Raw genomic sequence first — 6825 nt, 5'->3', positions numbered from 1 at the left:
ATCCGTTTTCTCGCAAAATTACTTAATAGCCATCTTCGAATAATTCATAATTTTCAATAGAGAGGAAAGTCAGCTAATTAACGACATTAACCGTCAATTTTTGGGTTACACTTGTTTAACTGAACAATATGGTTTGACGGTCACTCTTATCTCGTAGTGTGCCTACGCCGCAAAATGCTGTGCGCGTTTTCAACGGCAATTTGATGCGAAACAATAAACGCAATTCACAGTTCGGATGCGTATACCACTAATCACGCCGAGACCTTTCCCAGAACGGATACGTATTTATTTACGTTAGAATATTTCAACATCATTAAGGATGGAACATACAGGTTGGCACCTTTTAGATAAACTTTTCCCTTGTTTTGACTATGTAAACTAAATGCCCACAATGCCAAGAAAAGTATGGTCTGGTTTGTTTTGAATTTCGCGCAAAGCTACACGAGGGCTATTTGCGCTAGCCGTCCCTAATTTAGCAGTGTAAGACTATAGGGAAGACAGCTAGTCATCACCACCCACCGTCAACTCATGGGCTACTCTTTTACCAACGTATAGTGGGATTGACCATAGCATTATACCGCTCCCACGGCTGAAAGGGCGAGCATGTTTGGTGTGACGGAGCCAAGAAAAGAATGATAATAACATTGCATTTATGTTCATTGCAATTTTACTGATGTAAATATAGTCATTAATACTCGTATTAGTAATTCTAGGAAATGTTTTTTTTTTAAAAATTCATAGAATATGATTTTTTTCTTATGCAATTTACGTATTTCATATAAAAGTTTGGGGAGAAATTTTTCAAGATTTGACATAATAAACCTCGAAATTTGGTTATTTCACAAAAGTGTCAGACCTAGCGTATTTTTATATTAAAATTTTTAATATTATTGAACACTTATTAACTGTTTTGTTTATTGTATGATTACTAAGTAAAACTTTACAAAACCAAATATACTGAATTTTCTTACTTAAAATGTACGTTACAGGAGAATCAATGTAAATCTTATAAACTAAACTGGTAGTGGTTTGGTAATCATATCTTTTACTTTTTACACGTGTGGTACGGTACACAAGGCCGGTTATAAAATGAATACTAGCCAAGAATTGCTGTCACGAAACGATGGCAAGCGAATAGAAGTGCACGGAAATTTTGTAAGGTTTCAAAGCTAACCTGATTCAGCTCGTAATATAACTTCTATTCTATTAATTAAAAACGTGTTTTGGGGCTATGTATTCTCTGATACTTCTATTTTATTTTACTGTCGTCACACCTACACAACTACATTCATCCACTAAACAGTTTTTACCGTAAAATATTTGTTTGTTTCGCGATGTGGTTTGTAGAGAAAAAACGAATAAAAAGTAAGTTAAACATATTTATCGACAAAGAATTCCATTTTTACCACAGTTAAGTTTCAAAAGCAAGTATAATGTATAATAAAATAAAATTTCAAGTTTTCATTGTCTAAAAGAACAAGTGATGGAAAGAATAAATAATTAATTTGGCAGGAAAGATATTTTATACAATAATATAAAATTATAAAATATAAATATTTTGATTTCAATTTTTAACTATTTTAGTGAGTTAGTAATTAATTATATTTGCCTTTAAAAATTAATTAAGATACTAATTAATGAAATTCAAAGATATTTTTAAAACATTTTCCTCCTATGCCTCCATAGGGCATAAAGCCAAAAAAAAAAAGAACATTAATACAATCAACATTAAACAAATCCACTGTTCTATATTGCTTTGGTCTTCCGCTGGTACAGCGGTAATTCTATGGATTTGCAACGCTAAAATCAGGGATTCGATTCCCTTCGGTTTACTCAATAGATAGCCTGGTGTGGCTCTGTTATACGGAAACGAACACACACGTACATTGCTTAGATTATCGATTAAGGATGATAATATCCTAAGCTGGTCAAACTAGTAGCATTTGATCAAAATTGAAACTTCTCCGATGGGACAACACTAAAGTTCTGGGTTTAATTCCCCATAGTGGACACAGGAGATAGCCCAAAGTGGCTTTGCTCTAAAACAAACAACTAAAATAAAATTATAACAATTATGTCAAAGATTATTTGTCACCAATTATCACCTAAATCATTGACACCAATCGACAGTAAAGTACATTAGTATTTTCTAAACATATTGAAAATTTGTATACTTGTGGTGTTTTCAAGAGCACTGATTTCCCTAGAGAGTAATCAGTTAGATTCCACAAAATAAGAGGAAGTTCAACAGAAGATGTTTTGCCAAGAAAAACTGTTTCTTTGTAGCTCTGAATGAATTGTAAGTAATGATCATGAAGAAACACAGTCAAAACAATCGTTATTCAACATTAATCAATTAATATGAATTTATTCACTTACGAAGTGTCTTTAGTCCGGATTTGAGTTTACTCAAAAGTACCTGCTGGAAACTGGGAAAAAATCATTTGAAGAACTCTTTTGCCCCCACTAGTACAGCGGTATGCCTTCGGATTTACAACGCTAAAATCAGGGGTTCGATTCCCCTCGGTGGGCTGAGCAGATAGCCCGATGTGGCTTTGCTGTACGAAAAACACACAGAACTCTTTTAGACTGAGAAAATATAGTATTAAATACGCGCATGCGTTAGTCACGTCATTGATCATTCTCATCAAAAAATAAAAATTAGGTTGCATCCTTTATGTATCGCATGTTTCACCAGTAGAATAGATTGATGTCTGCTTTTATATAGTATATGTAACTTTACAGAAATATTGTCCACGACAATATTTTGGGCTTGAGTTGGTGTATAAGTAAGGCTTCTTTAATTTTGCGTTTGTTTATGTTTGTTTCTTTATTTAGTATTTGAGTGTTTTCTATGGTTATGTTGTGTTTATTTGACTTGGAGTGTTCGAAAACATGTGAAGGTGACTTTTTATGTTCTTTGAATCTGGTTTCTATTTTTCTACTTGTTTCTCCAATATAGAAGTCGTGGCAGACACTCAAATACTAAATAAAGAAACAACTTTAGAAACAACTCAAGCCCAAAATAAACCAATGTAAAAGAACACCTTTATACCTATATCAAAAATAATATAATAAATAATAATAATAAAATAAATAATATAAAATTATACATTCAAACATCTAAGCACGCCCTCTACACTCCGATACTCAGTTACACAACCCCTTTCAAATATGTGATCAGCTTCCGATCAGTTACCTTTTCCTTTCTTTGTGAACCTGACGATAACCGAAGAAGGTCGAAACGTTGTTCGCTCCTGTACGTAAAAAAATAAAAATATCTCAACCCAAACGAGCCGTTTTTACATATATATTTGTTAAATTAGCCTAAATTTATAGCAGTTTAAAAACTTATTGATGTTGACACTAAATACTTTTATTTCTACTTTAAGTTCGGTTAACTGGAACTATCTTATGAATGAAAAAGCTGAGAACGATTTAGCTTTTTTCTCATTTGAGCAACTTATCGCAACTTGTATAATTTATCTTTTCCATTTGTTAAAATTGTAAATTTAAATTATGCAAGATGTCCACCTTAGGTGACGACGATATTAGCACGTAAAATTAAAAAACAGCAAAGACTTTATTGTCATTTTAAACAAACATGTAATTTCTGTATAAATGCTTGAACTTAGAAGCTTCTTTAGAATCTAGTATCCGACCATAAGGCCAAATATTTTGGTAATTTTTTTCAATACGATGAATTTCGTGGCATATGGCGAACTATCAACACAAAACTAGGTAGGATTAAAGAAAGTAAACACAAATTCTCACGAATTTATAATAAGGCAGGTTATCTTATTTCACATCCTAAAAGAATTGCCGACAGTTTTAATGATTACTTTACGATGCAGATGTCATTCTGACTTACGTTAAGTGTCAAGATAAACAACAGTTCAATCTATTTATATTGTACCTAAAAACAGTGACTGAAATCCATACAGCAGTTGGTGGACTTTCACATTACTTTCGTCTAGATGGGATGATATTCTGTCATCGGTGATGGAATTTGCTAGTGAACCAATAATGGAACTCTTAACTGTACTTACAGTTAAAGTGTGTGCTACAAGGTAATTTCCCATTATGAAGTATGATGTAGTAAGATTGTACTCACTTACAAGTGTGCTGATCCAGATTATACGAATAATTATCGGCCAATATCTATTTTATCTGTATTTGCACGTGATGTTGAGCGTATATTTTATAACAAAATCATTATTATTTTTACCAAATAATAATGTTTTAAGTAATTCATAATTTGGTTTAAGTAAGTATAAATGAACTAAAAGTGTCTATTGACAATTGCAACAAAAATTATCAGATCTTATGAAACCAAAAAATCTGTTTTAGTTTGTGTCCTAGACATTGTCAAGGCATTTGAGAGCGTTATCATACAATTTTACTTTTAAATGTAATTATTATGGTCTACAATGTACAATGTATGACATCTTAAAATCTTATTTAAAATAGGCAATATTTTACTTCAATTAATGGTATAAAGTCTAATTTCCGATATATTCACTGTGGAGTTCCTCAAGACTCAACCATTGGCTATCTCTTATTTATTATTTATGTTGATATTTAATATTTATATGCTCAAAAGATAGTTACTATCTCTATGCTGATGACATATTATACAAGCATTTTTTTGCTAAGTGTTCCAAAACAGCAAATGATGAATTGCTTTCTATCGCCCCTTGGCTTATTAAAGATTGCCTAGTATTAAAAAGTCACCCCCCATAGTACAGCGGTATATCTCCGAATTTACAACGCTAAAATTAGGAGTTCGATTTCCCTCGGTGGGCTCAGCAGATAGTTCGATGTGGCTTTGCTATAAGAAAACACACACACATTAAAAAGTCATAAGGCACAATATATTATTATTTTAAGAAAACAGGTTAATACCGATTTGAAAGTAAAAGGAAATGCTTTATCTATCTTCGATTCAATCAGGATTCTTGGAGTTATTATTCAGAGCAACCTCAAGTGGGATAAACAAATAAAAATAGCTTCCAAAAACTTGTTCGAATGGTATAAATTATGTCATGATGTAAGAAGGTGTTTCCACTTCGAGTATTTCATCAAATTTATTACGCTATCATTTGTAGTCAAATTACTTATTGTATAAGTGCATGAGGTACAAATTTGTGTGCGTTAAGACCAATCTGGTTATCACAAAAGAGAGTATTAAGTCTAATGATTGGTCTCACATATAAAGCATCTGTGATTAAGAAATTTAAAAATATATGAAATTTTAACAATTTATTAAGCATATGTTCGTCGATTCATTTGTATTGTGAATAATATTACAATATTTAATCCTGATATGAATTTGTTAACTCTCTCCGGAGGAAGTTTATATTCCTTTCGACAAGAGCTGACATAGCCAAACATGCTTGTTTTTTCAGCCGTGGGGGGTTATAATGTTACGGTCAATCCCACTATTTGTTGGTAAAAGAGTAACCCAAGAGTTGGTGGTGGCTGGTGATGACTAGCTGCCTTCCCTCAAGTCTTACACTGCTAAATTGGGGACAGCTAGCACAGATAGCCCTTGTGTAGCTTTGCGCGAAATTCAAAACTTAACCTTTCGACAAAAAAAAAATAAAACCCCCAAAAAGCACTACATACGTCCACAAGATAATTCCGTTTTGCGCTCCAAGTTTGTTTGTTTTTATTATTTTGCTCCGATTATTCTAAATTGAATTATATTAGGTGATTCGTTAATTCCCAGCATCAAGTTATTTAAAATAAAAATGTCCAATTATATATATTCTAATCACTCTATGTTTGATTTAACATATGTATAACTACTGTGTACAGTTATTTTTGTATTTTTTTCTGCAGTTACTTATCCATTATGCTAATAACTTTATGAATTAATTAAAAAATAAAAATAAAACTATTAATTGATGGAGCAGAGACGTCGTTAGACAGTAAAATATTTGGGGTTCGGTCCCATAGACTCTAGACTTCGCCGTTCAAGTGTGAAATCGATCATGGTTTTCTATTTTGGTTTCTCAAGACAACAACTGGAGATTCGGAGCACTGTCAAATATAAGCGGGGTTTAGGCCTCGTTTACCAGTGTACAGAGATGACTCTTTGATAAAGCAAACTTTAAATATAATTGGAATATAATTATGTCCGGAGTTGCTCACACAAATCTGTTGTACTACAAATATATCACCAAGCCAAGCTTTTATCAGATCCTTTTATGATCACTTTGTTGAATGCCAATGAACTAAAAGCTACCCTAGCTAATATAATTGAAAACAACAGAAAAGGATCTTTCAATAAGTGCTTAGTTTAATAGCCTATTTCTTGTTAATGATGAGATATAAGCAACTACGTCACACAATAGAAGATGACATTTCGAGCTAGTGATTTTTAATAAACCATAAAACTTAAAACAAAAACATGGCGCTGCACGTAATTTGAAAATTGTCTGTACAGCATTTTGAAGACATCCTCTTTTTTTTCGAAATCGAGGTTGAAATTTCATTTTTAAACCCCTCAAACAGATTCTAAAATTACAACACCTGTGATTTTTCTCTTAATTTTTTTCAAAATATGCCTCATTGATGTTACATGCCGGTGAGTTCACCACACTTGTCTAATTCATTTAAAATGTAGGTATAAAATTAATTTATTGAATACCTTAAAGCTAAGTGAAATAATATTTTTCATGACGAACAATAACCTTAAATAATTTGAGAGAAAGAGACAAGATTGTTAAAAAACAGCAGACATAGGTCTGGCCATTGTAGCTTGGCTTAGGGAATTATGTATTGCTAAAAATTTAAAAGAACTTACTGACAGTAACTTAT

This window comes from Tachypleus tridentatus, chromosome 1, assembly GCF_004210375.1.
Source record: "Tachypleus tridentatus isolate NWPU-2018 chromosome 1, ASM421037v1, whole genome shotgun sequence".
Taxonomy (NCBI): domain Eukaryota; kingdom Metazoa; phylum Arthropoda; class Merostomata; order Xiphosura; family Limulidae; genus Tachypleus; species Tachypleus tridentatus.
Note: the sequence above shows the minus strand (reverse complement) of the source record.